This window comes from Tursiops truncatus, chromosome 16, assembly GCF_011762595.2.
Source record: "Tursiops truncatus isolate mTurTru1 chromosome 16, mTurTru1.mat.Y, whole genome shotgun sequence".
NCBI lineage: Eukaryota > Metazoa > Chordata > Mammalia > Artiodactyla > Delphinidae > Tursiops > Tursiops truncatus.
This window is the reverse complement of record NC_047049.1, coordinates 50,027,164-50,045,323: the sequence shown is the minus strand read 5'-3', so window position 1 is coordinate 50,045,323 and position 18,160 is coordinate 50,027,164. Positions and strand designations below refer to the sequence as shown.

The following is an 18,160-nucleotide window of genomic DNA, read 5'->3' as shown; positions in this document are numbered from 1 at the left end:
TTCCCTGTTACAGACACACTTAATTCAATTTGTTGAAATACAGGCTCATTCTCCCTCCAACAAAACTGTCTCCTGGATTATTTTTCCCATCTCAGTAATATCATTACTATTTGTCCTGTCATATAAGCTAAATGAAGAGAGAAGAAAGCGGGGAAATGCAACAGCGTGCTAGGCCGAAGTCCTTACCTGGAAGATAAGGATGACGCAGTGCCTAGTTTCTACCACAGGGTGGCAGTGCTAACTCAATGATAAATTAATTCAACCTGGGTCTCCAGTCCCGGAGGTGTCTTTTGAAGAGCCTGGAGGTTCCTCACAAGGCTACTGGGGTGAATTATAGATTCCTGCAGGATCCTGGACAAGCATTCTTTTCTGCTCTTGCTACAGAAACCTGATGTCTAGTTGTTTTCCACTCCAAATAATGATGTGATTCCACATCTCTCCTTGAAGGGCACACAGAATTGCACACCCACTGTCTGGAGGACTCCCAGAGGGCCCTATACAGCTCCCCTTTTCCTGCCTACAGAACAGTCATTGAAAGTTCTGCCAGATGTAAACCTCCAAAGTCTTCCCATGCATAGGATCTGGTTAGGACGTCTGGTCTGGCTTCTGCCTCTGTCTAATCATGAGAAGTTGGGGCAGTCCCTGAATTTTTCTGACTTGGATTATTCATCTGGAAAGTGGAGGTGAGAGCACCTTATGCTGATATTACATGTGGGAACACACAGTAAACTATGGGATGTGGGACATAAGGGCATTGCAAGGACCGTAACCAGAGAAGCAGCCCGAGCCTCAGCAGAGGTGCAGTAAATGGCTTTTGGTTATGGTAACATTTCTAAGGTAACAAGTCCTGGAAAAGCCCTGGGTGAAGGCCAAAATCACAATCCCTAAATCTTCCTGTCCTCTTGGTTGAGGTAACTTGCTTCTCCACTCTTAAGCTGCTCCCTGGCCCTGACTCCACACATCCCTGCAGCTGCTGCTACAATGGCCTCCACTGTCTCCCTGCAAGGCCTGCTCTGCCCAGCTGCCCTTCCTTTCGCAGCTGTCAAAACACATGCAAGTCCTTTGCCATCTAGGTGAGAGGCAGCGTGGCAGCTTGGAAAGCACTTAGGTGTGGTTATTGGAAAGACCTGGCATGAATCCAGGATTGGCCTTTTATTCAATGTGTGACCAAGTTTGAGCAAGTTTCTTATCTCTGATTTTGTTCTGCTCCCACCAACATGGCCTCATTGGGGTGGCATATTTTAAAGCACATAGTGCATAGTGGGTGTTCAATAAATATTAGAGTCCCACCTTATCGACTATTCCTTGCTATCCCCTGATTTTTACTATTACTCAAGAAAGGGGTGTACAGGAAAATTATGATGATTGAGTGACAATTATATGCAACATGTGTCACATCTACAACCTCGTTTAATTCCCCACAACATCCTCAAAAACATATTCTCAAACTTGTCTGCACCTTTGAAGCATCTTGGGGCCTGGCCATTCAAAGTGGTCCCTGGACCAGAAGCATCTGAGTGCTTGTTAGATAGGTAGATTCCCAGGCCCCAACCCCAGACCTCCCGAATCCAAATGTGCTTTTTAAATGACCCCCAGGTCATCTGTATGCATCTTAAAGCTTGAAAAGCACAGCGGAGATTTACAGACTGTAAAGTCTCGGTCCCTCCCACAGAGACTCTGATGTAATTGGTCTGAAGGGCTGGCGGGGCTTGAGGCTTTTAAAAGCTCCCAGATGATTCTATTGTGCAGCCAGGATTAAGAACCATTGACTAGGGGTGGGGGTTATGGACGCTCATTCTGTGAAGAGTGATTTAGCTGAGATTTACTCTGAGTCATCTCTGAGGCTATTATTTGCTGTTTTATATGAATATATTATATATCTATATCCACACACACATATGCATACACATTTCTCTCTAGAAGTCTATTTCTTTTTTTTTTTAATTTTATTTATTTATTTATTTTTGGCTGCATTGGGTCTTCATTGCTATGCACAGGCTTTCTCTAGTTGGGGCGAGCAGGGGCTATTCTTTGTTGCAGTGTGCGTGGGCTTCTCACTGCAGTGGCTTCTCTTGTTGTGGAGCATGGGCTCTACGTGTGTGGGCTTCAGTAGTTGTGGCATGTGGGCTCAGTAGTTGTGGCTCACAGGATTAGTTGCTCCGCGGCATGTGGGATCCTCCCGGACCAGGGCTTGAACCCGTGTTCCCTGCATTGGCAGGAGGATTCTTAACCACTGCACCACCAGGGAAGCCCTAGAAGTCTATTTCTTAGTTACTCACCCCCATCTAGTCCTATGGCTTGCTCTCATCTTTCTCTTACTAATTCCCCAAATCCCAAAGATCATGGACCCAGCAGTAGAGTTTCAGCCTAAGGCTTTTGGTTTTATCACCATGATATCATTTACAAGAGAACAGGGTCAGGTCTTGTAACTGATGGAGACACAAAGGCATAAAGAGGTTAAACATACTCCTTAAGGCCATACAGTACGTGGGGAAACATGACTCCTGACTCTCAGCCCAGATTTTTGGGTATCAGTGCTGGCCATTCAGATGCAGGAGGTAGAGAGCCGGGCTTCTCAAGCCATCAAGTGCACACGAATCATTGTTAAGTGCACGTTCTGATTCAGTAAGTCTCAGGTGGGGCTGAGATTCTGCATTTCTAACAAGCTCCCAAGTGAAGCCAAGGCGGCCGAAGCTGTAGTGTGTTTGGCCAGGGCATCACACTATGATCCCTGGTCCCCGTTGCACGGCTCTCCCTTCCCAGCAGCTGACCGGGGTGTTCGTTCAGTCTCCCTCACCTGCCAGATGTTTCAGACCAAAGATTCAAGGTGTGTCAACAGGTTGTGGAGATCGGCTGACCTCCATGCCATGACTCAGCCTACCACTGGGTGGCGCTCTGGGAACACCTCCCTACAGGATTTCATATTGCTCAGCTGCTCTTGGGTGTTCGTGAAACAAATATTTATTTGGCCTAATTGTATCAGGACACCGTTTAAACAAGACAGTCAAGGTCCTCACTTGCAGTTTACAGTCTAAGACAATAAATAAGTGTATAAAATAGATCATTATGAACTGTGCTGTGCAAGGAGATAAATAAGGGCTAAGATGGGAAGTGACTGGCAGTGGTGGTCAGGGAAGACGGCTCTGAGGTGGTGCCCAGTGAGCCCTTGGAAACATGGGCAGGAGCTAAAGGGAGTTGCCCTGGGCGGGGCAACATCACATGGCATCCTCTAGGTGTGGGACAGAGTCACAAACTCCCAGCCTTAGCACAGTCTCTCTTGACAGCCCAGGAATTAGCATGAGGAAAGGAGTGCTCTAGGATTCTGTTGAGAAGTTTAGGGCCTGTGATTCTCCGAAATAAATAAAGCCATGAGCATCAGTATTCTGCTACTACGGGAATAAATGGAGGACCTTAGTGAACATGTGGATTGGGAAAAATTAGAATTAAAAACATTTTTCAAGTCTTTTATTTCTGTGATCCTTAGAACAAACGAAAGAGGAAAGCAGGAAGGGGCTTTGGAGTCCCATTTTTTGATGAAAAACTGAGATTCACACAGGTTAACTGATGACACCAGAGCCTGCATTTGAACCCCTTCCCCTTGATTCTAAATTAAGCCTCCAAACCCTGCAGATCCAAATACCTATGGCCAGATAAACTATTCTTGGAAAATACGTACATGATTCAAGACAGCACGTGCTCGAATGTTTTTTCAGGTGCTTTGAGAGGTGACTTAACAGGGTGGCAGCAGGTAAGGTGGAAAGAAACCCTGGGCTCCCAGTCAGCACAGCACCCACCTTGGAGTTCCAGCTTTGCTGCTCCCTTCCTGTCTGACTTTGGGTGGGTCACTAAATTTTTCTGGTCTGTATTTTCATCTAATAAGGGGTTTGGATTATATCAGTTGTTTTCAAAGTTTAAAAAAAATGGAAGTTTTTGTTTGTTTGTTTCAGAAAAGCCACACCAGGATGTAAATAAATTAGAGGGATCCCAGCCTAACTTGTCCCCAGTCCTCTTCTCCAAGAACCATCATCCTGGAAGGTCTGATGACCTCTCTGCTTTGCTTTCTAGGAGTCTGTGGGTTGCTTGCCTTTCTAGGTAAGTCCTGGGGTTTCCTACCTGCCCCCAGCTTTAAAGCCTCCAGTGCCCCAGGAAAGCTGTCTCAGAGTCCCTGTCTTCACACCTCGCAGCCCCACAAGGCAGCAGGTGCCCTCTGTTCATAGCTCTGTCAGGGCATGAGCCCCATGGATGGAGCATCTTGGTTGTTCTGCCTGCCTGGGTTTCAAAGAAGACCTTTGTGGAAGCTCAGGCATCAGAGAGCTAAAGACGCTATTATCCATCTGTCGCTGTTGGCAGGTGCATTTGCCAAACCTTTGCTTAATTTAAACAGGAAGTGATTAAAGGGCTCCCTGGAGTTAGGAAAGGCAGGAAGAATAAACACTCGTAATTATGAGCAACAATGCCTGACACCTTGCTTTGTGTCAACCCATCTAATCCTCTGAACCATACTAGGATCACAGTATTATGATACTAAGTACTATTTCCCACATTGCATATATGTGAAAACTGAGGCTCTAAATGATTATAAAAACTGCCTTAGGATGCTATTAATAAGTGACACAACTGGGATAGAAACCCTCACAATTATGTAGATACCAATGGAAGAATAGTTTTTCTAAGATTCTCTAGGATTTAGAAATAAAGCCAGAGCATCGAAAGATAGCACAATTACTTGTCCTCGGTGGTTACTTCTTCGGAGTTCAGTCACTCATTCCTTCAATAGCAGCCCGCTATTTACCAAGCACCTGACTTGGCTCTGGAGGTGAAGATAGGAGGTGAATAAGACATAATCCTTTCACTCTAGGAGTTCACAGCCTAGCAGGAAAATAAAGTCATACATTATTATTTGTTACAAGTGCTATAATAGAAAAGTTGATTCAAAATACCATGGTTTGTCAGCAGGAATGATGGAACAATATATATCTCAACCATATAGCTCAGGTTTAGGGTGTGTAAATTGAAAGTGCTACAGGAGCTCAGAAGAAAGTTAAAAGCTATAGGGGCATCCAAGAAGGCTTCCCTGAGGAGGTGATATAAGTTCTTCTCTTCCTAGCTCTCAAGTCTCTGAAATATAGTTGGCTCACAATCACCTTCCAAAGCAATGTCTCACCACAGCACTAAGGTCCCACTTCACATGCTGATGTTTCTTCCTAGTGCCTTCCTTTCCTCTATACAGGCTTTACATTACATTGACAAAATCTTCCTAGCTCTCTTTGTCCATCCTTTCTTCAGTGGAAGTTTCCTCTACATCTGAATATATTTTTTCATAGTCATTTAAAAATCAATGTCTAATAGACATCTAGCATGAGAATTTTCACATCTTCCACATGTTTAAGGCTGGAGCAAGGTGGGAAAGAGACAGCCCATGGGAATGGAAGGGAAGGGGTGTGCTAGGGGCTGAATGTCCGGGTGTGTAAGGGGCATTATCTAGTGACTTGTAGCATGGTTTTGCCACGCACTATGCTTGCACCACGGTTGCATGCCATAAAAGCAATGCTGATAAGGAAACCACGGCCCAATGCCAGGATCCATTAGGTTGTGTATTGATCAGAAAGGGGACAGAGTACAGAGCAACAAACAGTGGTGGAAGCATCCAAGGGACACCGTTGATGGAGGATAGATTTGGAGATGGGCTGGGAGGAACGGAGTCCTAACTCTAGGTCCTGGAGGAAGGAGCGTTCATCTTTAGCACAGAAATTGCCTGCTCTCCACTCCCCCACCCCACCACTCTATGGACCTTAACATCACTGAGGTTTGAGAAAGTCATACCCTTTTAGTTGGGGTGCTTTTGATGAGATGAGAAAGGAGATGTTGCTCTAAGGCCATTGGAGTTGAAATAATAAATGTAAGGAAAGGAATGATATAAGCTGGGGCAGGAGACACTGGCCAGACCACACAGGTCAGTTTAAAGATTTTAGACTTTACGCTAAGTGTAATTGGAAGGCACAGAAGGGGGTTAAGCATAGGTCAATATAATCCAATTTATATTTTGACATTCTGGCACAAAGAAGGGTCTTTGTTAGGAAGAGCGGAGGCAGGGGACCAGTTAAAGTCTATTTATGGACATCCAGGGAAAATATGGTGGTAACTTGGGCTGTGATGATGGCAGTGGAAGTGGAGGAAAGGACTGGAAGGTGGCTGGGTTTACGGGGAAGATTATGAGTTCAGCCTGGGATTGTTGTGGTTGGAATACCCGTGTGATGCCAAGTGGAGATGAAGAGAGGGTGATTGCATATAAGAGAAGTCTGAATGGGATGTAGATATGCGAGTCTTTGCTACAGAGTTGATAACTGAAGCTGTACTCCGAGATGAGATTGCCCAGGGAAAGATTATACATGGAGAGGGAAAAAGAGCCTCTACCGAGCCTTGAGGAACCCCAAGATATTTAATGGCCTGATGCAGGAGGAAAAGTCTTGAAAGGAGTTGCAGAATGAATATCCAGAGTAATGGGGGGGAAAAAACCTGGAGTGGGGGGTGTCCAGAAGTAGAGGGAAGTGAGTGTGTCGAGAAGGAAAGCAAGGTCAAGTAAGAATGGGAAAATGTGCATTGGATTTGGTGACTTGGTGGCCATTATTGACCTGCGTAAGAACTGTCTCAGTGAAGGGAAGAGAATGGAAGCCAGAGTGGAGAAACAGGAGGTTATTCCAAGAATTTTAACTGTGAGGTGAAAAATAGAAATAAGGTAATGTGGGGGAGAAAGGGAACTCTGTGAACTCTAAGAACGACGAGATGTGAGTAAGCTTAAATGTTAATGGGAAAGCTCTATTGAGAAGGAACAACTGTACATATGGGAAAGAGAAGCAGTAATTCGTAGTGTAAGTTTCATTTTAATTTTTTTTAAAAAGAGCCTATCACTTTAATTATTTATGTTTGTTCTGGTATGCACAGAATCAAAGTTTCTCATTTTTCTATGGCACAAAGACCATGATTTAGTTGAGCTGATTACAGTGTAAGCCAAAGGGAAAAGTTATCAAAATCCTTTTAAATACTTGATTTAACTGCAGGACAGAACCTGCTTAAGAATAAATTTTACAAAAAAAAAAAAAAGAATAAATTTTACAAGTCTTTTGAAAGCTGAGGTTTTATTAAGTCCATGAGATTTTTTTTTTTTTTTTTTTTTTTTTTTTTTTTTGGGGTACACGGGCCTCTCACTGTTGTGGCCTCTCCCGTTGCGGAGCACAGGCTCCGGACGCGCAGGCTCAGTGGCCATGACGCACGGGCCCAGCTGCTCCGCGGCATGTGGGATCTTCCCGGATCGGGGCACGAACCCGTGTCCCCTGTATCGGCAGGCGGACTCTCAACCACTGGCCACCAGGGAAGCCCCATGAAATTTTATTAAGTCCATAAAAATATCATTCTTTTTTATGGCAACATATGAGATGTGATTTTAAGCATCTGCACTTCTAAACATGTTTTTCTCAACTTTTAGGTATACAGTGTCTTCATGTTGAAAATGAAGCTATCACAACTTCCTAATTTGGAGGAGCATTTCACATTTTCTTTTCTGTATAAATGTTATCTTTCTCTACATCCACATAGTGTAGGGTTCTGAGAAGAGGAAGTAGATAGGACCTAACACAAGAGAAGAGAAAGGGCGGAGGGAGGGAGATTGGGATGTTTGTGGGTATACTGGCAGAATTTTAAGGAAATTCCCATTTGATGACTTCAATTTTCTTTGTGAAAGAGGAAGTCCGCTATTAGCAAGGGAAAAAGTGAGAAGGTCAGAAGATTGGGAAGAATGATAAGAATGAAGAAGGTTTAAAATAAAAGTTGAATTTCACTGAAGAGGATTACAAATAAACACATGAAAAGATGTTCAACATCATTATAGGCATTAGGGAAATGCAAATTAAAACCAGGAGAGAACTCCTGTTTTCAGGAAATTGGAATAGACTTGCGATTCCTTATTCTTCTTGCCAAGTATAACTAAAAACCCTGGACATGATATATAAAGCAAACATAAGAAAATGGCTGAGAGATGGAGAGAAGGAAGCCTGCCTAGAGACCTCAGGATGGAGAAATGACACAGAGGTTTGCTCCCTGGGTTTTCTTTTTGCATCCAATACCACAGATTTGAAGCTGAGGAAGCCAGCCTCCAGTCACGACAATCAGTGAAGAAAAAAATAGAACCCCAATAAAAACCTGCTCTCTCTAGCCAAGTCAACAGGAAAGGTGCAGCCTGGCAAGACAGAAAACATTTAGGCAATAACCACCCCAATTTAATTAAATACCACGGGAAAATGTTATTTCAACGCGTAAATTTGACAACTTAAATTTTACCGATTCCTTAAAAGCACAAACTACCACAACACATCCAATATGAAACAGATCTTTTGAATAGCCCTATGAGGGAAATTGAATTTATAGTTTAAAAATTCCCAGAAAAATCTCCAGATCCAGAGAATTCTACCAAATGTTTAAAGAAGAACTAACACAAATTCTATGCCATCCCTTCCATACAGTAGAAGAGGAGGAAAGGCTTCTCAATTTATTTTATGAAGCTATCATTACCCTGATACCAAAACCGGACAAAGACAAGAAAACTACAGACCAATATACCTCATGAATATAGACGCAAAAGCCCTTAACAGAATATCAGCACATAGAAATCAAAAATACTTACAAACAATTATATGTAAAAACAAGATCAGGAGAATCTATTCCCAGGGATACAAGACTGGTTCAATATGGGAAAATCTATCAATGTAATTGTGGACAAACAAAGAATGTTGCCTGTTCTTCCAATAAACCACAAATGTTGCCTGCCATCAAGCCGTCAGCCACTGCAGCTGCCACCTGCCCACGGTGCACCCTGAGGGGAATTCAAGATACAGAAAAACAGGATACTGGCCCTAAATAGTTAAGATGCATATCTAAGGAATAATTTCAGTATGCCCAGATTCTTGCATATTCCCATACGTAGAAAAGCACTAAAATCATTAACTTGGGTTGTCTGGTTTTTGTGATTAGCAGTCTTTAGATGTTCAACTACATGTTGTTGTTGTTTTGTTTTTCATCAAAAACTCCTCTATATCCTTGCTCCTCCCTTACCTCTTTGGAGCAGTTCTTGAGAGCTATCTGAGAGGCTGTCTCTCAGGCTGTGGTCCACAGGAAGGTCCCTGAATAAAACAGAACTCAGAATTTTTAGGTTTTGCATTTTTCTTCAGTCAATATAATCCACCATATTAACTAAAGAATAAAGACTAAAGAATAAAAATCACATGATCATACAAATAGATGTAGAAAAAACATTTGATAAAGTTCAACACCATATTATTCATAATAAAAATTCTCAAAAAAATAGGATAAAGTTATTTAAGTCAGACAAAGAAAGACAAACACTGTTCCTTAACTTGATAAAGAGCATCTACAAAAACTTACAGCTAACATTATATTTAAAGGTGAAAAACTGAATGTTTCTCCCTAAGATCAGGAGCAAAACAAGGACGTCCACTTTCATACATCCTATTCAATATAGTCCTAGAAGTTCTAGCCAATATAATCAAGGCAAGAAAAGGAAATAAACAGCATAGAGTTTGGAAAGGAAGAAATAAAACTGCCTCTATTTGCAGATGACAAGATTGTCTATGTAGAAAATCCCAGCAAATATACAAATAAACTCCTAGAACTAATAAGTGAGTTCAGCAAGGTCACAGAATAAAAGAAAAACATAAAAAATCAACTGTAGTTCTATATGCTAACAACTAACATGTGGAAACTGAAAATAAAATACAATACCATCGGGCTTCCCTGGTGGCGCAGTGGTTGAGAGTCCGCCTGCCGATGCAGGGGACACGGGTTCATGCCCCTGTCCTCGAAGATCCCACATGCTGCGGAGCAGCTGGGTCCGTGAGCCATGGCCGCTGAGCCTGCGCGTCCGGAGCCTGTGCTCCGCAACGGGAGAGGCCACAACAGTGAGAGGCCCGCATACCACAAAAAAAAAAAAAAAAGAAAGAAAGAAAAAAAAAATACAATACCATTCACAATTGCTCAAAGACAATGAAATACTTAGGTGTAAATCTAGGAAGACATATATAGAACTTGTGCGCTGAAAACTATGCAATGCTGATGAAAGAAATCAAAGGCTTAAATAAATGGAGAGACACATCGTGTTTGTGAATTGGAAGACTCAACACAGCAAAGATGGTAATTCTCTCCAAATTGATGTAAAAGTATAACACAGCTCCTATTAAAATCCTAGCAACAATTTTTGTAGATATAAATTTTAAAAAATTTTGTATAGAAAGGCAAAGAAACTTAAATATCCTGAAATTTATGAAAAGGAAGAATAAACTGGGAGGAATCCATCTACTCGATTCCAATACTTATTATGAAGCTACATAACCAAGACTATGTAGTATATTGGCAGGAATATAGTCACATAGATCAGTGGGAGAGAGTGGATAACCCAGAAAAAGACCCACCCTAATAGACCCAACTAATTTTTGAGGAAGGTGCAGAAGCAACTCAATGGAGGAAGGGTAAGCTTTTCAACAAATTGTGCAATGCAAGTCCATAGGCATAAACAAACAAACAAACAAGTAAATGAACAAAAATTAACTTGACCTAAGTCTCACACTTTAGGCAAAAACTAACTCAACATGGATCAGGGGCATAAATATAAAATGCAAAACTATAAAACATTTAGGAAAATAATTTAGGGAAAAACTTCACAGGGTATAGAGCCAGCCAAAGTGTTTTTAGACCTGACACCAAAAGGACGATTCATAACAGGTAAATCTGGTAAATTAGACTTCATCAAAATTAAAAACTTTTGAAAGCAACTGTACTCCAATAAAAATTAATTTAAAAAATTAAAAACTTTAGCTGTGCAAAAGACCCTCTTGTCAAAATGCCTCTAAGAGGTACTTTGACAAGAACACATTTAATAGTTTCTATGAGGAAGAAAGGAAACCTCACTTCAGTTCAATAGAGATTGTTATTTGGGACCCTTTTAAAACAACCAATTATTACTCTCTCTATGATATTGCCATCCAGCCCCCATCCCTCACTACTGTCTTCATGGTACTTAGAAGGTATTCATTCATCCTGTGCCTTGCTGAAGTCCAGATACTACTGTCTAAAGCAGTTCTTTAATCTGCCTGTCTACTGATCCCACCACAAATGGTTCTATTCAGTCTGGCAAGCCTCGTGCGTGGTGTGATTTTCTACACAGTACCCTCATTGTAGGTGAACGGGACAAATGATCTGATTAATAAAGAAAGCTACATTCAAAGCATTTTGTCCCAGACCCGGTAATCTCCATTAGAAGGAAAATACACTTTCTATTTGAGAATCCTTGGATTTAAGTCTTCCATTTGGAGGTTGGGGAGAATAAAGAAGGAAATCTGTGGCATCTACTTCATTCACATCTTTCTACAAGGTGAAGATTTATTAACTATTTGTTGTTTGGAACTCTTCATTTTAAAGTTCTCAGTAAAAGCAGTCTGTGATGACAGCATCTTCCTACCTCAGAATTCATGTGTGCCCTTTATATTATCAAGGAATCAAATGTTAATAATCATAAATACTTCGTTATAGAAACTACTTTCACCCCTCTTGGCTTTATTGCACACTGCTATGAAAATATTTCAAATTCTTCCAAAGATACTGCCTTGGGAGTAGTCACGGAACATTCTTGTTCAACCTGCTTATTAACCCAGCAAGCAACAGCTTCGGGATTATGCACCTGTGATCAGGCCAAATGTGGTAAGAACATTATTTACCCCTGTCTCCTCAGGGATGAAAAAACTCTGCCTTGCACATCAGCCTCATTTTTTTCCCCTTACTCTCTGCCCAGAAATCCAGCCCCACCCCATGAAAAGGCTGTCTATTCAATCAGAGAGACACAAAGTTGGCTTGTGCAAACCAGGCCTGAAAGACACAAGAGCAATTTATTCTGGTTAATAAGCTGGGAGAAAACATGTAGAGGCCAATTGTACGGTGAGCACAAGAAGGGTTTCTTGTCTGACCAGTGTATAATGTTGTGGCAGACACTGTTATTTGTTTGCTCACCCAATAGCCACCTCCCACTCGCCTTCTTTATTACTTAGAAAAAAACTGTCTGCTACAGATATCAGGCAGATGGCCATGGGATTTAGGAAGCAATGATTTGCTATCAGCCCTGACAGATGAACAAATTACAGTTTCTCTATGCAAATGTTGGGAGGCAGCTTTGAGATCCTCAAATGATGCTCACCTCCTGGCCTTCATGCCCTTTTGTAGTTGTCTCCTACAGTGAATAGGGCTGATGTGTGAACAACAGGATATTGTGGAAATGGCAGGGAACACAGGCTAGTAGAGCTGAGGACCCCTAGGAATAAAAAGTCTCTTAAAAGAAAATGAAACAAAACCTGAATCAGCTGAGGCCTTCTGGCCTGATGTGAGCTGCCTTTGGACCCACATAACCTTTTTAAAGGGGAGGAAGAAAAGAGTGGATACTGGTAGAATGTGTACTCTGTGTTTATCACTGGACTAGGTACTTCATAAAAATTATTTTATTTGGTTCTCACAACACTATATGTCAGCAAGTGTGTCAGCGTTTCCCTAATGATGAACAACCCAGGACACTGAGAACTGGAGTAACTGGCGGAAGGTCACCTAGCTAATCAGCAGTGGGGAAAGAATTTCATTCCAGGTCTCTCTCCGTCCAAAGCTCCAGCTCCTTACACTCTGGATGCTGCTATTTCCAAAAAGTCAACAACACAGTGGACTCTTGACCTAAGAAGAACTAAATAGCATTTGTATTAGGTAATAAATAATATGGATTATTTATTATCGAAGTGCTCTGCTTGAAGTCAGGGGATACTGATCCCTCTACACCCCTTCTTCAGCTTTCAGGGGAGCTCCTCTAGGTGATGGAAAGATCCTGCAAATAGCTTCACTCCTACTCAGTGGGAGAAAGTGAGGTCATTCCTGAAAACATGGGCTGGCAATGCCCTGGGACAGTGACTTAAGCCATTGAAGGCCAATGCTTGACAGCAACCAAGGGATTTGCTGGTGTGTGGTTAGGTCCCAGGGAACAGAAGAGGCTTCACACACTAAGACCAGGACCCCATCTTGAAGCCATGCCTGAGATGTGGTCAGTTCAACAAACACCACACTATGGGGTAAACCTTTTATGGTAAGGTAATAGCATGGTGGTTAATGTCACCTCAGGCTGTCTGCATTCACATTGTTTCCACTAGCTGTGTAATTTGGGGTGCATTTATTTAACCCCATAAGCCTCAGTTTTCCCATCTGTTAAATGGGGATAATAGAGTTGATCTTATGCAATTATGTATGTCATATGCTTGACCTCTGGAAAGTATTCAATCAACTTTACCTATTTTTATTAACATCATTACTCTGCAGTGATGCAGGTCACTGAAGGAAAAGGCAGAGTTTCAACAATAAAAGGAAGAAGGTCCTTAGCGTGTCTCCATATTCCTTGAAGCAGAGCTGGAAAGACAAGATGGGCTTGGCCTCACTTCCCTCCCAGGCCCTCCCTGTTGGACTGTCATTCCTCTGCACACATTCCTCTACAGAAGCAGCCCCACCCATCTCCTGAATCATTCCCAACCAGGACAGGAGGACATCATGGCCTCAACCCACCAGCTGCACCACAGTTGAGCCTCTTGTCAGGTGCCCACTGAATCCCAGGCCACCCCTTCTCCTGTCCTTGTCCATCTGACCTGACTTCTGACTGGTTTTCTCTGCTGGACACTGGTCTGGGGCTGTATGTCCACATGGATCTTGTGGTCCCCTGCCCAGAGGTTGGGGGGAAGAGGCTCCCACGCCCTAAGACGACAGCTGAGCTCAGTCCTCTGTGAGTGCCGCCTGTCAGAAGAATAATGGCACTGTGTTTAATGTGGCAGCTGTCACTGTGACCCCATCACCCAGATGAGCACATGCCATGCACCTGTGGATCACCAGCTGCTTTGTAGAGAGGTTCTCCCATCCTATGATGACCTAACCGGCTTCCCAATCTTCCCCAAAATATCATATCGCTGAGGTCCCTGTGGATGTTGCAGATAAACTCACAAAGGACATCCTATACACAAGACAAGCTGCTTATAATTAAACAGTCTTGCTCTTCGGTTCCTGGGCCCTACTTCACAACAGATGGCAGCCAGCTGTCTGGTTTACCCACTTAGGCAAAGTGATTCAGAAGTTTTCCCATCCATTAAAGCTACCACCTTCCATTCTGAGCCACACCCCTTAGTGGATGCACTAAAACACAGTCTCTCCCCTCCACCTGCTTACTGTAACCCAGGGAAGCCCATGGGTTGTTCCTGATTTCAGTATTTCTGATTGCTATAGGAACAGGGGAAATAGCAGCCACATGAGAAACTGAGTTTGACCCTGTAATATTATAAAATTCTTATAATAACTGGTTTTAGGCTTAGGGTCCATATTGTTAAAAAGAGATGATTCAGTGGATGCTTGTTAAAAATGGCAAGACAGAGTTTATTCAAGACTATTGCAACAGAAGAGAGACCAAACTCAACTCTGAATACACACAGAGAAGGAGAGGATAGGAGGAACTTGGTTGGGTATCAAGAGTTGGGAGGAAGAAGAACTGCATTAGCCCTTGATAAAAGGTGGAAGAAGAAGAGTATGATTGGAAATCAAAGGGTGGTTGGGAGAGATTCTTCATAAACTGGCTTAGCAGGATTATTTGGTAAAATTAGGCTCAGCAGGTCAAGGATGAGACCTAGTCAAGCGGATCAAGGGGGGAGTCTTTGTCAGTATCAGTCAGAATCCTTTGTCAGTATCAGAATCGGAACCATCAGGATATATGGATATGGAGAAGGGGTGGGGGGGTGGGAGGGAGGGAGGGAGGGAAGGAAGGAAGAAAGGAGAGAGAAAGAGATTTATTTTAAGGAGTTGACTCATGTAATGATGGAGGCTGGCCAGTTTGAAATCCATAAAGTAGGCCAGCCGGCAGGAAACCCAGGCTGAATTTCTGTGATACAGTCTTGAGGCAGAATGTCTTTTCTGGGAAACCTCAGTTTTCTCTTTTTTGCTCTTAAGCCTTTTAATGGATAGAATGAGAACCACCCACATTATGGAGGGTACTCTGCTTTTTTAAAAGTCAACCGACTGTAAATGTTAATCACATCTACAAAATACCGTCCGTCACAGCAACATCTAGACTAGCATTTGACCAGAAGACTGGCACCATAGTTGAACCACCCCGACATAAAATTAACCATCACAAGGTTCAAAGAAAGTATGTGGAAGGCCAGCTGGGCACGTCCAGTCCCCTTTGACTTCTGAGGGGCACTCACCAGCCTCCTGATCCTATTTTCAGAGAAGATGATACAGAAGACCCCTCCCCCGTACAATGCTCCTCTTAATAGCCTAGAGATTAAAATGAGGTAGAAAATGTTTGTGCCTTTACCTCAAGTGGACATTCTTTATCCAGAAACCCATTGTTCTGGGAACATCTGCCTCCTTCAGACTCTGGCTGTTGAGCAAGGGTATTTTGAGGCACTTCATACAAGATGCATTGCCAAGGAGAGGGAAAAAACAGTCGCCTGAACCTGAAAGTAGGCTCTCAGTCCCGGAGACGCTGAGCCTTGGCAAAAATGCTAAAAACACTGATATAGGCCCCACAGTGTTATGTGTAGGTAAGAGCAAGGAAGGATTAAGCCACAAACCTAATAATCAGAGATGATTGAAGTGGAAAATCTCACTTCCCATATATGCTGTTGTCTTCTGACTCCCAAAAATGAGCTTCTAGGGGCTTCCTTGGTGGCACAGTGGTTGAGAATCTGCCTGCCAATGCAGGGGACACGGGTTCGAGCCTTGGTCTGGGAGGATCCCACATGCCGCGGAGCAGCTGGGGCCGTGAGCCACAACTACTGAGCCTGTGCGTCTGGAGCCTGTTCTCCGCAACAAGAGAGGCCGCGATAGGGAGAGGCCCGCGCACCGTGATGAAGAGTGACCCCTGCTTGCCGCAACTAGAGAAAGCCCTTGCACAGAAACGAAGACCCAACACAGCCAAAATAAATACATTAATTAATTAATTAATTAAAAATGAGCTTTTAGATTTGGCAAGGCAGGAAAAACCACACAGATAGAAATGGCCACCATCCTCTCCCCAAATAGGAACTTGTCACAGAGCATCTTACTGCTTTGCTGAATCTTCATAACTGTCCTCCACGGAGTGAGAGCTAAGCTGCTCAGAACCGAGTTCCCGCTGCCAGCTGATGCCACTGCTTCACCAAGCACCTCGGCTCCACTGGGACTGGCTGGGCCTCCTTTCACAGGGAGTCCCTCTGGTCCAAGACCGTGGGTGGTCTTCTAACAAGCAAGGGAGTGAATAGAGTTTTCCTACTTTCTGTGATGGATTTTCTTGGTGTGATTATAAAGTAAGGTGCTTGCCTTTAAAAGAACAGCTCCCTTGATTTTACTTACTACATCCCGTTCTGCCAGAACTTGGACATTAACGGCTGGGCTGAGAGACAAAGCTGAGAGATGCCAGGTCTGGCTCCTTCCTGATAACCAAGCTCCTGATTGGATCAGGCTCAACCTGAGGGAATTCCTCCCCTCTCATTCACTCACGAGTGCATTTTAGAAATGTACTTTGAGTGCCTGCGCACCAGGCACTGCTCTGGGCGCTGGGGATTCAGCAGTGCCCACACAGCCTCCACCATCCTGAAGAGCCCCTTCTTGCAAAGGGACCTCTGCTCCCATCACACCAGTGGTCAGATGTGTCCCAGTGGTCAGATGTGTCCAAATAGGCCTGCTTCCAGTTCAGACTCATGATGGGCTCTCTTACCCCTGCTATGTTACGTATATTTTTTAAAAATATTTTTAAACATTTGTTAAATAGCACTTAGTGGTAGATATTTCTTTAAAATAGGAAAACGCAGAAAAGTTTAAAAAAGAAAAGTAATCATTTTTACATCCAGATCCATTGATAACAATTGTTAATATATTGGTATATTTCCTTCCAGTTTTTTTCCCCAATATATATGAAATTGGAAACATACCACACATCCCGGTAATGGGAAGAATTGGCCATTATCTCCGTTTCCTCCAGAAGGACTTGGGAGATCAAAGGCCCTTGGCTGAGAATGAAGTGAAGGCATTGTTAGAAGCGTCATTTCACAGCCCCTCTCGGGGTAACCAAGGGAGCCTCCTCTGAGGCATAATGTGACTCCTTTGTTTTTCAGGCCAGGCTTAAGGAGAGGCAGGAAATAAACCAAACACGACATAGCTTAACAATGCAGCATGATGACTCCCAGGAAATAGGGAGGTGCACTCAAATTATGGAGCTGCTCAGGGAAGAACTCCCTTCTCATTGCAGGTTTGGACACTGACTCTGACCACTAGCATTGCTGTTTGTCCTTGGGACACATGGGTGTTGATGCTGGCTTTAGCAGGTGCATCATTTGAAGAAGCTGGGTGTAACAGGTGCATTCCCTGGGAGAAATGTGGCAAAGGAAAGCCGATCTGATGCCAGCATCCACCTCGACCATTGATATCTGAGGGCCAAAGCCCCTCCCAGGCCCAGGATGTGCAGGGGACTAGATTATTGGGTGGGAGTTCCCCCATCATCTTTCCAAAGCCCAGTGGATCACAGACTCAGGCTTGGGGAAAGGCACTGGCGCCTTATAAAGTGGTGGGCATGGGGATGAGGGCTGTATTGCTCAAAAGTTGGGTGGAGGTTTAAAGAAAGAGGCATCACCACAGTGGGGCAGGTGTGAGCAGGGGCCTAGTGCCAAATTAGGACCTGGGTCATGCCCTGAGGGGCTCCTCCACGAGGAGCTCATCTTTCGTACTGTTTCTTTGGGTTCTGGGGAGAAATGCTAATTATCACCTTCAATGCGACAAATCCTTTTCCTCCACTACCCTAATCAAAGCCCCTGAATGACATCAGAGCAGCAGGCCCAGGTCAGAGTAGACAGACAGATGCCACTGGGAGGGGCTCTGTCTTCTGGAGACAAAGGAGATAACTCCATATCTGAGACCGAGGAAGCCTTGTTTTTGTGGTTATTGTTCAACGGAAGAAAAGAAAGAATGTGAGGACTTTGGGAAAGAAAGACACAAAGAAAGAAAATGTAATACTCTCCCCAGATCCACAGAGAGCATTGTCAACGTGGACATAATAAGG

The 18,160-nt window shown here is 43.5% G+C and overlaps 1 long non-coding RNA gene across 1 annotated transcript; it reads right to left on the bottom strand.

Moving 5' to 3' along the window:
- Positions 1–3,462: 3,462 nt before the first annotated feature.
- Positions 3,463–17,202, bottom strand: LOC141276657 (uncharacterized). Its single transcript, XR_012326547.1, has 3 exons — positions 9,793–17,202; positions 9,106–9,173; positions 3,463–4,869 (listed from the first exon to the last, which is right to left on the bottom strand). It is a non-coding gene; the product is annotated as an uncharacterized lncRNA (long non-coding RNA).
- Positions 17,203–18,160: the final 958 nt, after the last annotated feature.